Source organism: Varanus komodoensis, unplaced genomic scaffold, assembly GCF_004798865.1.
Source record: "Varanus komodoensis strain SLA01 unplaced genomic scaffold, ASM479886v1 scaffold8, whole genome shotgun sequence".
NCBI lineage: Eukaryota > Metazoa > Chordata > Lepidosauria > Squamata > Varanidae > Varanus > Varanus komodoensis.
In genome coordinates this window covers 10,819,042-10,842,094 of record NW_025336481.1, presented here as the reverse complement: position 1 = coordinate 10,842,094, position 23,053 = coordinate 10,819,042, and the positions used below count along the sequence as shown (strand labels likewise).

Sequence of the window (23,053 nt, the reverse complement as noted above, 5' to 3'; positions counted from 1 at the left end):
TCATTTTCTCACACTGTGTAGACTTTTTCTGTATGACTGGTTTTACTTTTTAGAGAATGGCAACAGAACTGGTCAGGATGGCCATAAGATTGATATTAAAGAAAAATCAGTTTCTCTCCGAAGATAGAGATAGCTTGCAACTAGTTCTGTGATAATGACCGCTGATTATTGATTTTCCAGTACAGCCTACCCTACCTGCCTTGGTATGCATTAAATGTAGAGTTAAATTAGCATTTCCCATTTTTACAATTACTTGACAGTTCCTATATTTAGTAATAGAATATGCAAATGATTACATTTGTCATTAAACATATTTTTCATCATGCTTCCGTTTTCTTGACAAAAGAAAAAGGCTAAAAATACCAGGCATCTCTACTGCTTTGTGAATGTTACTGTAGCAACTGGAGTCATTTTTTGATTTCACCTTTTTAACCATTTTTGAGGTTTTTCTCATGTTCTGCTATTTTGCCTCATGAGATTGCTAATTATGCTGACATTATATACTCCAATGCCCAGATAAGTCTGCTGAGGACAAGTTGATTTCCCTTAAGAGATCAGCTCAAACTGTTGAGCTGTACAGGTTCAAGATTAATGCTTTATTTTCAGCATTTGATGATGAGAAAGTTTGTTGCTAAGTACTGCAGAAAATGTAACAACAATATCATCCCCTTATACCTGTTTCAGAGATTGTGCTGGGTTCACAGTCAAACATTCTGAAGGTACTGTTTTTCAAACATTTAAATCAAAATGTAATATGTGGCTATTTTATCAGTTTTTTTTAATTATCTGGATTTTTTTTTAAAAAAGCTATGATCCAGGGTTAAGATATTTCTGATCATTGGAGGGTTTTCTTCCCCACCACCTTATTCATGTTAATCAGCCCACATGTACCAGATCACACTGTAGATTTGGTTTTCTCTTCTGGAAAGACAGACAGTGGTCTGAAGGCAGGGGTCTTTAAATGTTTTCACTTGCCATGGTCAATTCATATCCAGGTTCTAGTAATAAGGGAAAGGGAGATAAATGCTACATCCATTTTCTCCATGTCATGCATAACTTTATACAGGTTTGTCGATTTTTCCCCTTCCCTTTATTTTGAACTTAACATGACTGCCACCATGCCTCAAATGTTAAACTTTTTGTCTTGGAGTTCCACTAACCCTATATCCATTTTGGTTGCTTTTTTCTTCACCTTTTCCTGCCTAAAATCTAATTTTTGAAATATGGTAGCCAGAACTTACACCATATTCCAATTGTCACCCCATAGATTTGTATAAGGGCATTATTTTATTAGCTTTATTTTGGACTCTTTTATATTGATCTATATTGAACTCATGGGTTGTTGCAGGGTTATAGGTAGTTTGAAATGCTTGGCAGAAAGACACTCTTGCCAGGTTTACGCTACACAATTGGATTCGGACAACAGAATAACCCTTAAGGACTGAGAATGTGCCTATCATTGGACCATTGGTTGTTAATGAAACGTGGGTTATGTTGACTGAACCTAATTGTGCTAACAAGCCATGGGTTCCTAACTATAACCCATGAAGAGAATGTATGGTTTGATGTTGGATTGTGAATTGTTCATGTGGTTTGATGTCCTGGCTGTTGGAGGGTGAACTCTGTGGGATGCAGTTTTTAAGGCCCAAGAATGTGGTCAGGTTCCTCTAACCGGTTATTTTTTTCAACCTTTGTCCATTGTGGCTGATTTAATAAGAGATGAATGCGTTCTGGAAGATACGCATTCCAAAGCTCCATAAAGGAAGCAGTGGCACAACCTCTTCTGACCCAGCTTTGTACCCAAATGCTCTTAATAACTATATCCAATGGCCAATATAGACTTCTTGGCAAATATGTTGGGTGGAGGACAAATATGTCTGAATAAGCCCTAAGTTTCTCCTGGTATTCATGCCACAGAAAATCTAATATGAGCACAAGCTCATGGGGTCACTTTAATGGTTCGCATTTTAATCCCTGTTCTTGGATTAAAATGTTAAAATTAATATGGTTTTACTTCACTCATAGTATGGCCAGTAAATGAAATAATAGGTGACACTTTAACCTGAAGTGTACAGGGTACCAAAGGCTTAAATGTACTTGCTAGTTGAAATAAACACCCTGTTTCTTTGGAATCCCCTGTGAAGCTTGGCATCCTCAAATCCTCCAAAAAAAACCCACGCTCTTCTTGAATCTTCTTTAGGGATTTCAGTTCCTTCTGGTTGACAAACAAGGAGTTAATGTCTGTGTAGACATGTAACTGCTAGCAATCAAATTTGAATCCTGTGGGAAGTGCAATAACATGCTAGGAAAGTCTGCATATAGGTTAAACGTAGTATGGTGGCATGCATGCCATTAATGCTGAATTCCATACTTTGCCTTTTTGTACCATTAGATTTCCCTGTTCTCACCAGAATCCCTGCTGTTCTTTAGAATTCAAATCATAATCCGGAAGCTCTAATAATAGTAGTGCAAAACAAATGGAAATCCTGGAATTGTTTTCTCTGTGTCAGTGCACGCGCTGTACTTGAGTCAGAAACTTGTTACAGGTATAAGAGAAATAGGTAAGCCAGAAATCTGGCAGTGGATTGTTTTTTTAATATTTGTACATACCTGCACTGATTTATGACCAGATGTACGTTTGACCTCATGTAAGCTCTTGCTGACCTTGGTTCACAGAGAAGAGATGCAGCAATTCCTCTGTATGTGCCCTTAGCACCTGAAACTGCATGCTTCCCCTGCCACCATTAGTTTCCAGCCTTAGAATACATTGTGGCACTGGCCATGAGACCTAGTGCCCTGGGTGTCACCTCCTAATTCTGCAGTTTTGCACTTGAAGGGTTTCAGTGCTCCAATGCGGAGTTGGGAAAGAATTACCTGCCTCTACCAGAAACAGAATAGAAGGAAGCCAGTCCAGAGCAGTGGCTCATGCAGTGATATAATTGTCCTCTCTACAGGCTTATAATTCTACTGCATTGCTGTGTTGGAAGTGATTGAATGCTTCAGTGTAGAGATGGGACAGAATTATCTACCCACACAGCAGGCAGCCTCCTCTGCTTGTTGGTTTTTTGGACCAACAGAAGCCTTTAATTATTTAACTGTGTCTTGTATTTGGTAATTACTGTCCCACTGTCACCATTTTGGTGTAGCTGGGAGGTGGAAACTAAGGAGGTGTTCCAAACCAAATCTCTTTCTTGAGAAAATGGTTGATGTTGCGAAAAGCTTTGTGGCAGTCTTGTTGGTTTTCTCATAAATGCTTGTAAAGGCCAAGGGTGTTAGTGACAATGGTTGGGAAACATTACTGTATGAAAATGTGATGTTGGGTAGGATTCAGGCTTATTTTAATTCAACAGTTTTTATTTATTTCTATACCACCCCACAGCTGAAGCTCTCTGGGTGGTTTACAACAATGCAGCCTTGATTGCTTGCATCACCAGGTGCTTTACTTTCTGGAATATTGGACTACCAACTATGATAATCTTATCTTCTAATTGAGTTATGCCATGTTGTACTGAGGGTTGCATTGATGGATGGTGGATAATTTTCTTCCATTGCTGAAACCTGGAATTATATTTCCCAAGGGCTCAAATAGATGTGAGCAGATTCTTCTGGGGCACAACAGAAATGTATACATTTAGTAATAGTAACCATTCAACATTTCAGCTGTAGTACAGCTATTAACATGTAGGTTCCATAAACAAACTTTCTGCCATTGTAGTCTTAGCAGCCCAAGACAGGAATTGAATGAGATAATAGAATGAAGGATTGTTCCAAGTTGAAGAATCCCATGACCAGATCAGGTCAACACCTTGACTTATTATTATTATTATTATTATTATTATTATTATTATTATTACATTTCTATGCTGCCCCTTGCCGAAGCCTCGGGGCGGCTTACAACACAATAAAATACATTGAAATACAATAGCACATAATAAATTACCATTAAATACAAAAATACAAAAAATGGATGCAACATGACATATGATATATTACGAAAAAAATTGAAAAGCAAGATATACCTGATATAGATAAATTAATTGCTGTGATACTTGCTGCCCTGGTTTGTACATAATATTAAGCCATGGTATGGTTTGGTGAAATCTGGCTTCTTGTATTTGAAGCACCCTACAAACAACCACAAATAGAAGCTATGGCTTGTTGTTGGCATAAAAAGTCTGGCTTGTTGGAAATCAATCATGATATCTGAACCCATATCCATTTGCACTGCTGTTACAGCACTTGAACAGGAGCAATTTGTAAATGAAACTACTTTGAAGACTGGCATATGGATGAAAAATAAACAAGGAATGGAGAAAACAAGCAACAATTCATAACAAAAATGAGAACATAAGAAGAGCTATGCAAGATCAGCCCAAGTCTGTCTAGTACAGTATTATGCTCACACAAAAGCATACCAGCTGACAACAGGGTCAAGAGTGTCCACAAAGCTTTTTGCAACATCCACCATTTTCTCAAGAAAGAGATTTGGCTTTGAACACAAGCAGGGCTTATGTGCAAGAGCTTCCTCCTACTGAGGTTCCCAAGCAACAGATGTACATAGGTATATTGTCTCTGAAACTGGAGATGGCTTATAGCCACCAATATTGATAGCCTTCTTTCTATGAATCTTCTTTCCAGCCTCCCTTTAAAGCCATCCAAATAGGGGGTCATTACTACATCTTGTGGAAGCGAATTTCATTATTTAACTGCACTATGTGAAGAAGTCCTTCCTTTTATCTCTCCTCAGTCTCCCACTAATCAGCCTCATGGAATGACCTCTGTTTTAATCATCCTTCATAAGTAAACAGCTCCAACCCCTTGATTGTTTGAGCTGCCTTTTTCTGCATTTTTTTCAACTTTGCAGTATCCTTTTTAAGTGTAGCAACAAGTACTATACATGGAATTTTAAGTACAGTTGCACCATAGATTTCCATAAGGACAGTATAATGCTGGAAGTTTTATTTCAAATCCTTTCCTAATTATTCCTATCATAGACTTTTCTTTTTTCACAGCAGCTGTGCATTGGGTTGACATTTTCATCAAGCTCTCTACCACAAACTCAAGATTAATTTTTTGGTTAGTCACCACTAGTTCAAATCCCATCTGTATAGATAGGAAGTTGAATTCAGTGTGCACCACTTTGCACTTTTATACACCAAACTTCATTTGCCATTTTGATCCCTATTCCCCTACTTAGAAGAAATCCTTTTGGAGCTCATCACAGTCCGCCGCCCTCTGCTTTTTGACCACACTAAATAATTGGATGTCATCAGCAAACTTAGCTATTTCACAGCTCACTTGCAATTCTAGATCATTTATGAATATGTTGAAAAGCCTTGCCACAATACAGATCTTTGAGATTCCCTACTGCTTACATCTATGTTGGAAGAGTTTACTGTTTATTCTATTCTGTTTTCTGTTTTTTAACTCATGATTGATTAGTAAGAGAACCTCCTCACTTATTCCATGACTGCTGAGTTTTCTCATGAGTCTTTGCCTGAAGCATTTTGGAAGTCTAAATAGACCAGGGGCCTCAAACTCAACTGACCTGGGGGCCGCTGGAAGTAAAGTCTGGGTGAGGCTGGGCCGCATCAAGGATTCCACCCCTGCGGTGGTGGTGGGCCGCTCATCCCGCGGCAGCCTGGGCGCCGCTGGCGCTTTGAAGGCCACAGGGCCCCTCCCCCATGCCCTGGCCATTGGCCCACGGGCCGCGAGTTTGAGACCCCTGCAATAGACAGTTCCTGCTCATTCATCCCATCCACATGTTTATTGACAGTCTCAAAAAATTCTGAAGGGTTAGTGAGATAGGACTTAACTTCGTGGAAGCCATATTGATTATTTTCCATCAGGGCCTGCTTTTTTGCCTGCTTATTAACTTTGTGTTTAATAACACTTTCAACCAATGTATCTGGATCACATGTTAAGATAACTTGACTAATTTCCTGAATTCCCCCTGGACACCTTTTAAAAAAATTGGCGTTATATCGGTCATTCTCCAGAACTCTGATATAGAGGCTAATTTTAGGGAGATTTTAATTTTTGTAAGAAGGTCAGCAATTTCATACTTGGGTTCTTTAAGAACTGTACAGTGGACACCATCTGGGGCAACTGGTTTATTAACTTTCAGTTTGTTAATAAGATTGAGACCTTCATCTTTTGTCACCACCATTTGCTTCAGATCCTCAAACTCTGTTCCTGAAAACACTCTCTGTACACATATATGTATCCTCATAGTCCTGTGAGGTGAAGACACATGAAAAGAGTTCCGTTAGCTTCTCTATAAACTCCTGATCCTCCTTTAGCATTCCTTTAACTCCATTGTAACCCAACAGTTCATTTGCTTCTCTAAGTGGGATTTTTTTTCTTCTGATATATTTAAAGAATTCTTTAGTTGGTCTTGATATTGTTAATGATGTGCTCCTTTAAACAATTCTCTTTTTTGCATATTTTACCAACTACTAATGCAAGATCTTGCTTCCCCCCACCCCTCCCAATTTTGGGCAAGATTTGTTGTTGTTGTTGTGTTTTTGTTTTGTTTTGAAGGAAAGCTCTCTAAAAGCTTCTTTGGCAGTGCTAATTAACTTTGCTGGTGACCTCTTGCACTTGCAGCTACCTTTCCTAACTTGAGTTCCTATTACCATAATTTTGAGTAATTTCCAACCATTTTAGGAAGGCTTTGGCAGATATAGGCGGCCTTTAAATGTATGACTGTATGTATAAATAAATATTAAGGAATTTTATATTCCAGAGTCCCCCTTTTAACTTCCTTTTTACCAGTGCCTTCAGTTTAGAGATGTTCTTCTTTTGAAGTCAAATATATCTGTGTTAGACCTCTAAATGTATCTGAATCTTCTGAAAGCACTGTGGTCACTGTTCCCAAGCAGTTCAGAATCTTGTTCTACATTCTGGGCAGTGCCACCTAGGAGTAAATCCAGGACTGTCCACCCTCTGTTGTTTCCATGACCCTCTGTTCCAGAAATACGTCATTTAGAACATTGAGAAATTTAACCTGTTTGTCAGAAGTGGAACATGGATTTATCTAGTCAATGTGGGGGTGGTTTGAAGTCATCAATTATTACAACACTTCTTTGCTTTCAGGCCTCCCTGATTTCATTCTCCATCTCAAGATCACACTCAGCATTCTAGTCTGAGGGATGATAGTATGTTCCTAGGAATTAATTAGCTGTGGAGCCTCAGTGCTTCTGTGAAACAGTCTGTACCTTTTTAAGTTTTGCCATCTGCCATTCATGATACTCTTATGCCCTTCCCTGTTCTTTCTACAGAGTTTATAGTGAGAAATGACCATGTCCTCCTGGTTCTCCACATTCCTCTAGGCCTCCACAATGCCTGCTCCGTTTAGGTTCTCTTTTCAAACCAGACATTCCAACTCTTTTGTTTTGACCCAAAGGCTTCTAGCATTCACAGAGGAATACCTATACACGATGCCCCCGTATAGCTGTCATGTGCGACTTTTGTTTTGGCACTTAGGCATCTTTGGGTGGCTACAGTGTTTCACTGTACACTCAGCCTAATTCCTCCCCTTTTACATCTGGGCAGTCAGAAACTTCATCTTTGTTTCCTCATTCCAGTTACATTTAACTGGAACTGAATGCTTCCCAGCTCCTATCAGCTCTGCCCCAGGTTTAACAAACCATGGTTAACATAAACATGGCATAGTGTAACACAGATTTCACTACTGGGGAAAGAGATAGGGGTTTGATTTGTGCAGTAACATATCAAATGGGTGGGGTTATCACCAAGTACCTGTACTTTAGCACCTTCATTACTACCTTTACAGTCAGTGTTATTTTATCTGTTTTTAAAAACCTTTTAATTTGTGCTTTCTTGCCTAAATTTGTAAAAAGTGATGAAAAAGATTAAAATACCCACATATTAGCTATTACAGTGTCATAGCACAAAATTAAATTTGGATTTAAGAAACACTGCTTTTCCTTTCACCAGCATTTATAATCATTTTATTTTTCTATCTTTAGTTTTCATTATAGACTTACAGTCTTTTCCATACTGGCTTACACACGCAATCAAACTTTGAGAGCAGGTATAATGAAATACAGTGCTAATTTTTATTCCCTTTATTTAATTTATATCCCACCTTTCTGTGCAAAAGAATTCCCAAGGAGACTAGATACTGATCTTTTCAGATATAAAATGCAGTTAGTAATGTCATTAGTAGCAAGAAAGCTTTATAATTATATCAGTATTGCATTTTGACTCATACTAATAAAGATCTCATGAATACTCAACATTTTCTTTTTGTCTACCTTCTTATAGGTATAACCATTTTTGTGATTCTAGATATTATGGTTTTATGCTAAGCTTATTCTGCCGTTCCTTTTCTATCAGTACATTAACTGAATGCCATTTAGCTGCTCTCAGGATTTTTGCAGCTGTTCAGTTTCTGTTTAACTGTGCTGTTAAAGAAATCCAATAAAATATATAGGTCCATTTGCTGGGTGTGCCCATTCATTTGATTTATATGTGAAATAATATTTTTCCAAAAGTTATTAATTTTACTACATTTCCATCAGGTGACATGAAATCTGTTGTACCATTTTTTAAAATTTCAGTTGCATTTTTGTTTGTTTTTACAGGATTAAATTTAATGGAAACCTACAAGAACATGGTTCATTAAAAATGGAATCTATTTAAGTTTTAAGTTATATCACAAATACCTTTGTGGAAATTGAAAGCACTTCTAAATTTATCTTCCAGTAATAAAAAAGTCAATTTAAAAGGGTAGGCAATTTGTAGTCTTCTGGATGTTTGGGTCTGCAATTTCTGTTAGTCTTTAGACAGTATAGCTAATGGTGGGATATTTTGGGAGTTGCCATCCCTGATTTTAAATAATTTTATAAAGGATTATGAAAATTTAGATTCAGGTAAATTTCCTTTGGGGTTAGCAGTGCTTACTTAATCTGTTTATAAAACAAGTGGCCCTTATCTCTCAGCTGAATAATTTAATAGCAGCCATCCATCTTTCTAGCATGGATCTGGAATAGTTTTTTCTGTACTGTAGCCATACAGTTTCATTCATATGTTTGATCTGAGAGACTTGTGAATAAGAGATAGGTGAAGTTCAGGACACTTCTATTTTAAATTATTATTTTTAAATGAAATAGAGATTGTCCTTCTGCTAGTCACTTAGGCTTACAGGTGTGAAGAGGCATAGCTGCCTCACCTGGAAAGTCTAGGCAGTGGCCTAGATCTCACTAGCTTCAAAAGACTCTGCCCTTGAAAACTGAGAAGAATGTATTGTTCAGGTTCCCAAATCATCATTAGATGCCCCAAGAATACATTGTTCCAACAATTGCACTTACCCCCTGTTGCTTTCCAGGCACTATATATTAAAACCTGGTTGTGAGTGCACTGTTTCCAGAAACAGCAATTTATGGACAAGGTATTGTACTGTGTAAATTGTGGGGATGTTGTACATTGTGGGAAAATGAGGTCTGGGCATATATTGATTTAGAGTGCAGTCCCACAGAGATGAGTGTAAGCCTCCAAATTTGGAGCTTTGCACTTTTGGAAGGCAGAGCGGGAGGAATGACAGAGACAGTCATCACCCACTCCTTCCACTCTGTATTTTTGTGGGATGGCTGTTTTTGGCCAGCCATCAAACAGTGTTTCGGAGGGGAAAGAGGCTGCAGTCTCTTCAAAATAGCTTGCATCTCAGCCTCTTCAGCCCCCTCCCTCCCTGTCTCCTTTAGCCCCTCTCCAAAGTTGCTTTTCTAACCTTGGAGAATAACCAGCATGATTCTCTATCAGCTGCAAGGGAAAGTGAAACTCCTGATTCACTGCTCTGCAGTCAGAGCACTGTCTCCAGCCTTCGAGTTGGAAATCAAAACTGTCCCATTGCCCTGTTGACAATATTAACAGGGCATAGATTAATCCCTCCATGTTCAAAAAGGCCTAGTTTTACTTTACAGTGAGGTAGATGCTGTGCTCATGGGGCTTAATTTTTTAAGAACTTACTTTAAATGTAGGAGACTCAAACATCATAGGAAGGAAGATACGTAATTGGGTTAAACGTTAGCACTAGGCTGTGAAAAGATTATGGAAATTCCCTTTTGTCCCTTCTAGGTTGAAGTTTTAACCTCTTATGTATGAAAGAAGGTTAAATTACTCAGCATTTTTCCTGTCCTACACTTACTACAGTTCTTCTATATACTTAAGATGAAGTAGCTAGAGATGTACAGTAAAGAATGAATGTGCCACTGCTGGATGCATTAACATCACTTACTACCTGGCAGAGCATTTTATTTTCCCTTTTTATCACTGCAGCACATTGAGCTAACACTTGAGGTATGACTGAATAAACATTATTTGTTTTTAGAATAAAATCTAATACAGGTATGAGCATGGAGCTTTGCTCTACTAGGCCCTCCAGTGGCCACCTCAAGCAGTCATCGCTGGGAAATGAGAATGCCCACTGGATCCAGTTGCTTCAGCTTTAGACTGGACAGCTGCTCAGGCACCCTGGTTGCACAGTGGTAGGGATGTTGAATCTCTTTCAGCCTAAGGTCCAGATTAAATTTGGGAGTTGCTGTCAGGGGCTACTTGGTGGATAGAACTAAAGGCAAAATGTGCTGGGACCAAAGCAAGGCAAATACAACACAATAATGCTCTTATTGTTAATAAGTAACCCATAGAAGAATAATTTCAAACTGCATTGGTGGACTGCATGTTTGAAACCTGCAAAATAATTTGGTTGGGAGAAGGGGGTGGGACCAGGGAAGGAGAATTGGCTGCCCCGGAACTCTTGAGGGCCAGATTTGGTTCCAGGGCTGAGGTTCAACAACCTGCATTAACAACCCTAGAAATGTAACAAAATTGTCAGCCAGGTTACTAGCAGATCCCGGCATCATATGGTCAGTACATAATGTGTAGGGAATATAAAATAATACACCATACCAGATCTGTTCCAGCATACTGGCAGCACTGTCCTACCAGATTGCATGATGCCATGGCAGACATTTTATTGATTAATCTTCTGATGCTTACTGGCTGTTTTTGCAAAAGTGGCAGGAACAGCAAAATATTCCTAATGTCTTTCCTTTTATACCTAAATTCATAAAGATATATTGCTTTTGGTGGGTTTTTTTTTTTTTTACCTTTTGAAAAGCAACCTGTGCCGTATGATAAATTGCCTGATATATCTATCAGGCAATCTGAGGTGGGATTGCAGTGCTGCTGTACACATCCAAATCTCCTTGAACGTGCAGAACTAGTACTGTTCATTGAAACCTGGTTTCTTAGTCTAGGACTTCTTCCCAGAATCCAAATATTATCAGTAATTAAAATCATGTTATTTTACCTCATTTGTGTACCCTGCGAACTTGATTTATTAAGCACTTTTTTGTTTTGGTGAACAGAGTCTATGGATACAGTAGTAGGATTAATTCTTCACTGTATATAGCAGGCTGCAAGAAATGAGATTTATTATTATTATTATTATTATTATTATTATTATTATTATTGTTCAACATATTCCACAATACTAGTTGGAAGTCTCTCCAAGCAGATTACAATATTACATAAAATAACAATATTTCATAAAATAATAAAAACAATCCACAATAAAACAAAAATACACAACTGAGGTCAGATGTCAATAAGTTAAAATATACTAAAGGTAAAAAGAGTATAAATAATATCCAAGTGTTAAAAATTATTAAAATATCTGGAGAAGAGGAATGTTTTCACCTGCCAACAAAAAGATTGTAAAGATGGCACTGGGTGAACTACTTTGTTGGCCATTCCATAAATGAAGTAAGAATGCTGAAATGCATAACAGAGGTGTGCTCATCCCTGTCTGATGTAAATGAAAGCAAGAGGGAATGGTCTGGTAGTTCAGAAAAGAAAGCTTTGTTTCAAGCATAAATATTGTATAGCTACTGTTGGGATAGGTAGATAGATAGATTGATAGATATGAGGGAAGGACATCCAAGGGTCTTGTACTGTAGCCATAAGAAGAGAGAAGTGTTTTCTTTCATTTCTGTATTTGTACACGTAAAGCCAAATTGCAGCTTTTGTTGAAAGGACAGGAATTTCTCTGAAGATTAGTAACTTAAAAACTTGTTCCAACTGTATAGTTCTTTCTCTAAGTAGGCCTTGGCATTGATTTTAGGTCCTTAAACCCTTGGCATTTGGGTATATTAGGCTCTGTTCAGCACAACCAAATGGAAATTCTGAATGCACACGTAACCAGTGTGTTGCCATGTAAATTTTTCCAAGGTATTTATATGCTTGCTGCTACATTCTGAAATGTACATTGTTCATATTGCAAGCTGACAAAATTGTATGTGGTTGGGGGGTGGGGGTAGATGAAGGCTTCCATCTAGATTTGAGTCTGTGGGATGCTTACTCTACAAGTTTTAGAACTGAAAACATCCATGTAGGGACCTAAAGGAATCCTGTGGGCTGATGGTGCAGCATGCATTGAATACCAGCATTCGTCTTTTTCTGATGTGTAGGGTAGCTGTTATTCCTGTTTAAATGCATAGTACAGATACACTGGTTTCATTCCATCTACCTTCCCAGTAGTATTTTACCAACTCTTGTTAGGATTAGTATTCTGTGTGTAGTCTCTCTACTTCACTGCAATAGCTAAAATAGCAGTCATGATTATTTACATGCAATGATAACTGCATGCAAATTGCAAATATAACTGTTTCTGAGATCCTTAATGAAATCTGTGTATTGGTTTTATTACAGTCTTGAGTCCAAATGATTTGAATTGGCATAACTTGTATATTATACAGATTTAGGTTGCAATCAGCAGAACAGTTACATTTCCACAGCTGTACTTAGGCTTAGTTCAGTTTCCCATTGGTCATTGGCATGTGCACTTACCTAGTCATTGAGTCTACATTTGCTATTTTTAAAACGTGATTATAGTTTAATAGATTGACCATAACCATTTTCTAAAAATGGACAATTCCTTTGCTATTGTGAACAATGAAACTTTGAATATAACGTGCCAATAGTAAAATAGACCTATGCAATATCATAGAAGGTACCCAGTGCCCTGGCAGGCTGGTGCTGACAGGAGCAACAGAGGCATTCCTTGTGGTTTCTGTGCGTCATGCATATGGGCTTTGCGCCTGCACAGAGCCTGTTGTCAGGAAGCTTCCATAGCTAATGGACCTCTGAGTCTATGTAGAGTGATCATGCCGGTGGGGGCCACAGGCAGCATTGTGCTGTGCTTTCCCCATTCACTGGAACACCCCTTTACAGGCTACTTGGAGGCCACTTTTGTGACCTCAGAAAGCAGCCAGCATGGTTCTTTCTGCAGTGGCTGTAAGGGGAGCAGAGAGTTTGAGTTCTAGGGCTGTAGCAGCATCTGCAGTCTTGGAGCAGGGAGGCTCCCAAGAATCCTATAGCCCCTGAGATGCTTTCCGGGCACCATAGGATTGCTCTCCAAATGCTCTGAATGTTTTGTTTTTATCTCAGTATTTCAGTTCAGATTTGGCTGGAGGTTGATTGCAAGTGGGACAAGTAGCAGTGGTATTGTTCAAAATAATATTAGCACGAACAGTTCTAACATGTGGAAGACTTTGGGCCGATTTAGCATAGTGCATCATGATAGGGATGAGCCTCAGTGAGTCTTGGACTCATGCTTCAACTTGACCCTGTCCTCCTTCAGTGTGGTTACAAGCAAGTGACCAGAAGTTTCTTCTGTTTTTGATAAGTTTTGATAGTGAAACAAACTGGCTTTACAACCCATGGTTTGAATTTGAGTTTTAAAGAAACCATGGTTAAAATTACTCATAGTTTATTGGATTTGGATACAATAACAAGTCACCACTAACTGAAATAGAAGTTTCCAATTGCATCTTCATGTCCACACTGAATCAGGAAGGGGAATGCACAAGCCCAGAGTTTACTGCAGCTCATATCCATCGCAATGACCCATGTCCTAACCAGTTCTTTAACATCTTTCATCTTTAGTTCTGTTCATTTTGTGAGTGGAGACAAAGTAAGGTAAATACTTCTCTTTAAAGATTACAAAATCATAATGCACTTTGTTGTTGTTGTTAAAAACTGTATGGGATGATGTACATGTAAACAGCATGGTAAAGGAGGATTCTTTTTCGCCAAAAGTGCTGCCATGCCAAGAACTCCCCCTCTGTAATGTCATACAATTGTGCTTATCTTGATGTGTGTTTCTGCACTAACAGAATTGATTTAAATCATTCCATGGGTAGACAGGGAAGTGAGAAAAGTATATTTATTTCAAGTTTCCCATTTTATAATGTTTGAGGCAGTATGCATATAGATAGTTTCCCATTGGGAAATCATTTTTTTAAAGTTAGGATAGAATGCTTTTTAAATGCTTCTGATTTTTAAATCACTAAGCAGAATGAAGCATGGATTGTAACATGGCCCTTGGAGTTGTGTGGAAATCTGTCACCATTTGCCCATGTTCCTGCCATCTTAAAGCAGTCGGGTTAGTGCCCTGCAAGCAGCAAAATTCTCTGAATCCAGTCCAGAATCTTAAGGAAAGTAACCCATATGTATGTATGCACCCGCCCTCACAGGCAAAAAAAAAAAAAAAATTATACTGTTAAGAGTCGCAAAATGACATGGTTTGCCACAGACTGCAGGAGGGGATGGAAAAAAATCAGCAAAAACACATAACTACAGCTTTTGTATGAATAATGTAGCCTTCGTGTTTTTATAACCCTACCATAAAACCAATCCTGCATTAAAAAGCAATCAGAGTTACTTCCCTGCCCAGTTCTGATTGTCTTTGTGTACAAGTTGAGAGATGTATTGTACCTTTCCAGCCTCTCCAACTGCCTGTGCCTATTTTTATTTGTCAAGCTGGGGCTAGGCTGGCCCCATTCCAGATGTGTCTCACAAGATTTGGTGCTGATGATCTATTTATAGAACTGTGGTTCCATTGTCATGACAACCGTGCTAGAGGCCAAGGCGGCTGGGAGCTATTTCTGGACTTGTGCTGTAATGTAAAACTGATTGGGAAAGTTGGTGCATCCTCTAAGCCAGACTAACTTTAGACAGTCAGAAAGAGAAAAAAGAAAGACATCTACAATTTCTTTAAATAGACTTTCCTTTTCTCTTCTTGCCATTCTGGCTGTTCTTTAGGGCCCCCAGCAATTTGTGAAAGGTGTAGATCTAATTCTCCTGCTGAGTAACTAAACACAGCATTTGACACCCGCACTGCATTTTGGATGTTTGCATTTTTAATTACTCATTCAAGGAAGGAGTAGTAGAGCATAACAAAACTCTTCTTCAAGGAAAGTTTCTTTACTTTTTTGTTTTTGTTTTTTTGTGGGGTTTTTTTGTTAACTGTGCAGTGCACTCTGCTAAATTCAGTAGATTTGAGCTTCATATTTAGTTGTTTTAATAATGTGTTTTTAAAATATGCACTCTCTTCATTCATATACCAAATAGGGAACTGCAGAATGATTAATAAAAGATTATTCCAAATATATAGAGTCATACTTCATTGCTTTCTCATTATTTGCTTGAAATTTTGACTAGTGGTGCCCCTCCGCCTCCAAGTGGCTGGAATGCTGTCCAATGATTTTTCTAATTAAAGCTGATTCCTCCTTGAAAACTACTCTGACATTGTGCCCACACTTGCTGTTTTCGCTACAAAACACCAAAATATATTTTATCTATGTAATTTTGAATAAGTTTAGACTTTGAGTTCAGAGCTTTTTTAAAAAGAAAGCAACAAACAAACCTGCATTCAGAGTTTGGCATATAGTTCATTTATTAGTCCTTGATGCATATAATCAACTTCAGAATGTAAACATAAAATATATATTATGGATAATCATTTCAGCTGAAAGGTATGTTTACTTTCATAAACTTTTTCTGCTTGCAAGGCTGCCATAAAGTTATATGTATTAGTGCCAACATTGAGTTATATAATGATGTATAATGTAATTTTTATATGCCAATATAGAGAGAAGTAAGAGAAGAGTGATTCGTCTCTAAATTCTAAATCAAGGGGTTATTTTGGTTACTTATGCTTGCTTACTACAAGCTTTGTGTTTTTAAAGAATTAGGTAGATATTTCAGTTTAGCAGTACATTTCCCCCCCCCATATCCTCCACCCCCCAAAAAATACTGTTTGAATATTTTTTAGTATGGTGGCATTGCACACTTTCTAGAACTGTCTTGTTCAAATCTAACTTTAGCCATAAACTGAGTGGCCTTAAGTAAACCAGTCCTTTCTCAGCTTTTGCCCGTAAGCAATGTGAAGCTATTATGTATCTCTGTCACAGGACTATAGCATTGGTCATTGATATAATATATTACAGTGCTTTGAACACTTAAAATAATGTCAGAAATGCAAAGCTTTATTTGACTCCTGGCTATTCACCTCTATGTTGTTTGGTTTTAAAAATCTAAATTTTGACCTGCATAGAGCTGTTCATGGGATATGTCTTATGTTAATGCTCAACACACTTTACATTTTAAGTGTCTTAATTTTGGCATAGCATTCTCTTAGTGAGGCAAACATACTGTTTTTGGCAAGTTTTATCTATATTTTTTAAAGGTGATTTAAAATCTGTTCCGTTTCATTTTATACAAAGGAACAATATCCTTGCTCTTACACTTTTCATGACAAATATGTCTTGTTAAACTGAGACCTGAAAGCAGGCACTTGAAAGATACTTAATATTCCATTCTTTGCTCTTACGTGGTTTTGCTTGAAGTAGCAAATTTGCTCAGTGCTCAGTAGCCAAGTCTATGGAATTGTAAGATAATTTTTAGTTTAAAATGTATTGTTTTCTAAAGAAGTCTGAAAATAAACTTCAGGCATGTAGTAAATGATACAGAGAGAAAATAGAAAAGTGTCAAAAAGAAGTCTGGAAGGAAATATCACCATTTTGTGTCTGATTAAAGACATAAAACAGTATTACTAAAAATCAGAGTGAAACCCAGTCTGATCTTGAACAATGTCTGCTAAGATAAAAGTTTCATATATTCTTCTGTAACAAAAGGTTCTTTTATCCGGAATTTTACATGTCTGTCAACTCCTCATGAGGTTACAAAGGATAAAATTCAAGTGATTGTTTGTGGAACAGGTAGGCAAGATTTCTGGAACTTCCAGGAGAAAAGATTAATGATAAAGGAGGGACTCCTTCATTCCCCCCCCTCCCCACAGCTGTTTTGAAAAGATGAAGGAAGAGGGCAGGGTAATTGAAGTTTTTGAAACTTATTTCTCTTCTTTTATTTCCTTTCTTTTGTTGAAACATAGGAGGATTTTTTTCTTAGAGGTTTGAGTATCAGTCTCTTTCTGGTGCAACACTGCTTAATCCGTGATCTAGGTGCTCATACTCCGAATGGTAAATTGTGTTTGCCAAATATGCAGAAACACTTGTGCATGTCCATAGATCCTGTAATCTAGAAATTAATGTATATTAGCATATGGGGTGTTAGGACCTACATTTAAAATATTATTAGCTGTCCTATATAGGTTTCATCAGAGATTTAAAAACAACAGGGAATCACCGATATGGAAGAGCAAGTCATGGTGCAGAAGATAAATATAGCTTGCAGATTGTACTTCTTGGCCTGTGTAAAAATTCTGTGTTGTATACGAAGTTCTGCCAGTACCAGATTAGCCGCTTTACATGTGTGTAAGGAATTCTGTGTGAAAGACAACTCTTTTTCCCCACAACCTCTCGAGAAGCCAAAATCACAAATCGGAGAAACCTGAAACATGCATTCTTCTACCTTATCACGATTCGCCACCCCTAAGGGAGTATATTGACACTGAAGGAGTTTTGTTATTCCATAAATTAACTCTTGCTCTGCAAACCAGTTCAAGAGGAGGGTATTTGGTAATGTCATCGGGGTTTGCCAAGGATAGTTTGCTGGTCTAAATGGCTGCACAGATTAGTATTGGGCTGCAAGGGATCGCTTGTAATACCATAGAATTTGCTGGGGAAAGTGAGCTTGTATTACACAACTTCATGCAATCTGAGAATTGCACTTGAACACCCAAGGTAGCGTTTCAAAGAATCATTTTGAGAAGGTTTGTTGGCACCCCTAACAACATAACTGCCTTCTGCAGCAGTTGCTGCTGCTTTGGAGCATCCCCTCCCGATGCACCTTCCCGCTGTGCAGAAATTGGCACTCTTAAGTGCATGTGATGTTTAATTTCAGCCTGGTTCAGCTCATGTTCCTCCACCACCACTTTTTTTAAGGACAAGTACTACTGTTAGGAAGTACTACTGCAGGCTGCGCTGGAAATGGCCATGCGGTGACAGGCTTTCCTCTTAATGTGTTTTGTTTTCGAATGCTGGTGATTGTTAAATGTTTAGACTTGCTTTCCAGGGCAGAAGGAACAGTTACGGCATTCAAACTTGTTGTATCTAGTATGCATGCAACCACTGAAGCCCATCTCTAGCGGAGTATTCTGGTGCTACCTCTCCAGTGTAGCTGGTGTTTTTCAAGGAAATCACAGGCCTAAAAATAGTCTGCATAAACAGTAGCAAGACAGTTGTGCTTTTTTTTCCTGCTTCAGTATTTGAAAATCACTTGTTTGTTCTCAAACTGTGCTGGGTATTCAAAACCAATGGCATTTAGTTGGAAAACAAGAACAACATTTCTAGGTGCTTGTTATACAAATGAAACTTTAAAATGCTGTGAAGGACCAGAGACCAGTGGTTTGCACTCTTAAGCCAGTGTGACACCCAGTGGCCCTCTCCTCCTACCTTATGCATTGTTTCCACATGATCCAGCCACTGCAGTTTGAAGTCCATGATAATGTGCGTGCCTTTGGCCTAACATGCTCTATTTGCTGCTTAAACATTTCCAATAATAATAATGATAACAACGGTGGCAGCGGCAGCAACAGCAGCAGCTCACCCACTCCAAAGCCTCTGTTGCTTGAGGGCTTAGATTCACTTGCGCTGCTAGTGCACTTGCACAGTGCCGTCCATCCAGTACCCATGGAGAATCTTATTATATACATTCAGTATTTCACTTTTTAAAAAATACCGCTCTGAAAATTGTAGAGAGAACGAGAATTAGAAAAGTTGCAGGGGAAAAGAGTACAGAACAACAGAAAAAGAATGCAAGTGGAATATAAAAACCTATAAAGCAAGAACAGGTTGGGCTTTCTTTTTTTGTTACTTCTTGAAACATATCAAATTCTGAATACAGTGTTGGACCAAGCATAGTTTGCTGTCTTGTTCTCACTCCACTTCCAAGTTCAATAAAGTTATATCTACTTCTTTATATTTGTTATATTTGTACCCTGCTTTCTACAAAAACTGGCACTAAGACCATAATGAAATAAATTGCACCCTGCGAAAGTGTGTAAATTAGGCCCTTGTTTTTTTATGTAACTTGGAATGGCCTCCCATCCTTTCTACTGAGGTTACGGTGTGACTTTTTCATACATGACGCATAAAAAAAAATCTGAAAGTTCTTCAGTACTCTGGAATTTTGAGCAAGTCCTTCTCACAAAGAACAATGACTAAGTAGTCAGAAAGTGACTGGGAATTTTTGCTGTTGACAAGAGGGGATTGCAGATTTGAATTTCAGATTTTTGTTTTAAATCTGGGACAAATAGCATCTTTTTGAAACTGAGGCTAAAATCCTATCTACATTCATGTAGGAGTTGGCCTCAGTGAATACCCTGAGGTTTACTTCTGAATAGACAGGCATAGGATTGGCACTAAGAGGCTGCAGTCCTGAACATTATTGGAAAATAAGCCCAATTGAACACTGTGGGAGTTACTTTGGATTAAACATGCATGAGATTGTAATGTGCCTTTAAAACAGCATAAACTTTCAGACTTTTTATAATAAAAATATTAAGATATATATATATTGAATTGGCTTAAAAGGTATCCTAGGTTTTAAATCTGTATTTTAACAATGTAACACAACTATTCCAGTGCACAAACTTGAATTCTCTGAATCTGGAATCCTCAACATGCTGACTTGAGAGCAGTGTGTCTGAAATGTTGTAAAATAGGACTTCGAGCCAGGATGGTATAGTGGTTGGAGTGGCATGTGAAGCTCTGTGGGTGACTTGGGGCCAGTTACTGACTTAGCCTACTTTACGAGTTTGTTGTGAGGATAAATGGAGAGGAGGATTATGTAAGCTCTCTTGGATTCCATGGAAGAGGAAGAAAGGCCAGATGTGAATGTGCTATAATGATAACATTATTCCTCTGCAACAGAAAACACAACAATAGCACATAAGTAGGCAACCCTAAGCTAATGTATATTCTGTTTTTCATTTTTAATGTTAATATAAGTATTACTTTGGTTAACCACCCAGAGAGCCTTGACGATTGGGCAGTGTAAAACTAAAATAAATAAACAAATTCAGCCAAAAGCATTTGAATAGAATTTGAACATGGCATATTAGGGATGGGGAGTGTTGTCCTTCAGATATTGTTGAACCATGGTTAGCCAGATTAACCAAAGAGCTACACAGGCCCCATACAGAGAGGGAAGCAGCCTATCTTTTAAATGGGCTACACAGTAATTGAGTGGTGGCAGCCCTTGGGAATGGAGGGGAAACAAGTCCCTCATTAAGCGTCCCTTCCAGCAATATGTTAGCTCATCTGTGAATCACAACCCACAATTTGAGAATAAATGCTCTAGTGTCGCTTTTCCCAACATTATGCCTTCCAGATGTTTTAGATTTCAACTTCCATCATCCCCAGTGGTCCAGAATGCTGAGAGTTGTAGCTGAGAACAACTGGAGGGCACAAGGCTGGGAAAGTCTGGTTTAGAGTGTGTTGGAAGGATTTGGGGGGAAATAGTTTGAAAATTGTGACTGTCCTATATACTAGCAGCAACTAATTCTCCAAGCCATACCATCCATGCACAAAAGGGATTCTTGACAGTTTTAGGAGATCACCAAGATTTATAAAAATAGAAAAACGATGTGGGGGGAGGGTCAAAGGGGGAAATACTCCAAAACCAGGTCAGTGTGGACTCAGCAAACTCAGCAGGGATAGAATGCTGACTGTTGGGTGGAAATGGAGTGTCATGGAAAAGTTGGAACCTGGAACATGACTGTGTTGCTCAGTACTGTGTTGTTGCTTGCTCTAGTTGTTTCCTAGGCATGTTCACAGATTTTGGTGTAATTATCCTATGTGACCAGGGAACATATCAGGGTGCCATGTTACTTTAAGTAGTTATATATAGTGGCCACTCACACATGGGAGCATGTTTATGTGGAGGAGGGCATTGCATGAATCAGGCACTTTTGTGAGCTTTGGTGGGCTGCAGAAAGGCCTGGTAGAAAACCAGCAGTCTGCATGGTGAGCTAGTCCAGGCAAATGTCTGGCCATTTAGTAAGGCCTACTACATGGAACAGTGTAAGCCAGCCTCAGCACACTGTCTGCAGAGTGTAGATATGTTTGTTTGGAAAGAAAACAAACTACGGCTGAATCATTAAACTGAACTACTTCCTTACTACACTGAGTATTTGAAGTTGACATGCCAATGGATGTTACACCTCCATCTGGTACAAATGTGGGACACAAGTTTTGGGGGCTTGCCATGATCAGAAATGTGCCCAGAGCTGCTTTGGAGAAGTGTTTGTCTTCCCCTGCTGCCATATTGTTAAAATCAGTCTTTCCTTTCCGTTGGAAGAAAAAAAATATCCAAAGCATGCAGAGAGTTCTTTTTAAAACTTTATTGCACCAAAGGGAACAGAAAAAAATGGTTTCCTTCCCATTTTCCTGTTCACCTGAGCCCATGTTCACATCCCCCTTTGGAACCCTGCTCCTGGCCGCTTCTCCCTTCTCCTTTCCCATCATTGGCTGGGGTACCGGGAGCTTACAGTCTTTCCGCCCGCCTACTCTGCGCTGCTCCAACACCGGCCCTTCTTCCCCATCCAGCCCCCTCCCCCGGGCTACAATAGGCTCATTTTGTTCTGCCAAGCTTGTCAATAAACAATCAGGAAGTCATTGAGTCAGTATTTGGCCATCCTGCCTTTTCTCACACCTTGTGCTATCTGATCTTACCCCCTTCTCTCCTTTGGGCTAAGTAATTTTCTTTGTTACCTTTAAAATCTTTCTACTCCCTTGTTTCAAATCATCCTTTCACACCTATCAATATTCACAAACACACACACCTTTTCACAACCAAGGCCTCTTTCCTTCTTTGCAGCCACAGATTTTGAACACCCATGTTACCCATGAGCTAGCCTACCTCACGAGTTGCTGTGAGGATCAGATGGAGTGAGGGAGGATTATCTAAACTGACTTGGGTTCCTTGAAAGAGAAAGGGTATCAAATGCCATGTAATAATAATAATCTTGGGCAGGAACACCGAGTTCCCCTCCTCTAGAACATCTTTCTGAGGAATTTTGCAAGTCTCTGTAATCCCTAGCTGCAGTTGACAACCTTGGAGTGGGGGATGTTACTGAGCTAAGTTCCTAAGGTTTTGGGAAGTAGCTTGCCTTAGTTCTGAGTCAGTCAGATGTGAGTCATAGAGAGCCTGCCCATTGCTAATCAGAACTAGATTCAGCCAAATCCTGAATCAAATGGAGCCACTTTAGAGTGATTCTGAGACCCTGAGACAAAGAGGAATTTCCTCCAACAATGATGAGAACTGAAGCTGCACAATCCCAAAATGTAAGTCCTGAGTTTTAACTGATATGCTAAAATAAGAAACCTCAGACGCACATGTTTCTAGTCACCAAGATGCCTCAGGCTATACATAAATATCTTTCAGCCTCCAGCTTGTTTGGGAATCATTTTAAGACTTCCGTTCGAATCGGAATGGCTACTCTATATATAAAATTCAGTTTTCTGTTCCATGTGGAAGTACACTAAATTTGGGGGGATATGCCTTATCATCTTGTTCATTGGATGGTATAATGTTAGAGTTTGTATTATATATATTTCATAATCCATTCATATTGCTGTTTCAATAAGATTGTATGATGTTGAAATAATTCCTTTGGCCCTCTGCTGGATGACAGTGCTAAATACAGAACACATGTTAAAAATGTAAGCTTTCCTTAGAAGATAGAAAAATCAAAGGCAATAAAGAATATAACCATTGGATA

The 23,053-nt window shown here is 38.7% G+C and overlaps 1 protein-coding gene across 3 annotated transcripts in view; it reads left to right on the top strand.

The window, feature by feature from the left end:
- The window catches only part of GNAS (GNAS complex locus), a 126,984-nt gene that overhangs the window by 93,917 nt on the left and 10,014 nt on the right, over positions 1-23,053 (top strand). The gene's annotated exons all lie outside the window — the stretch shown is intronic.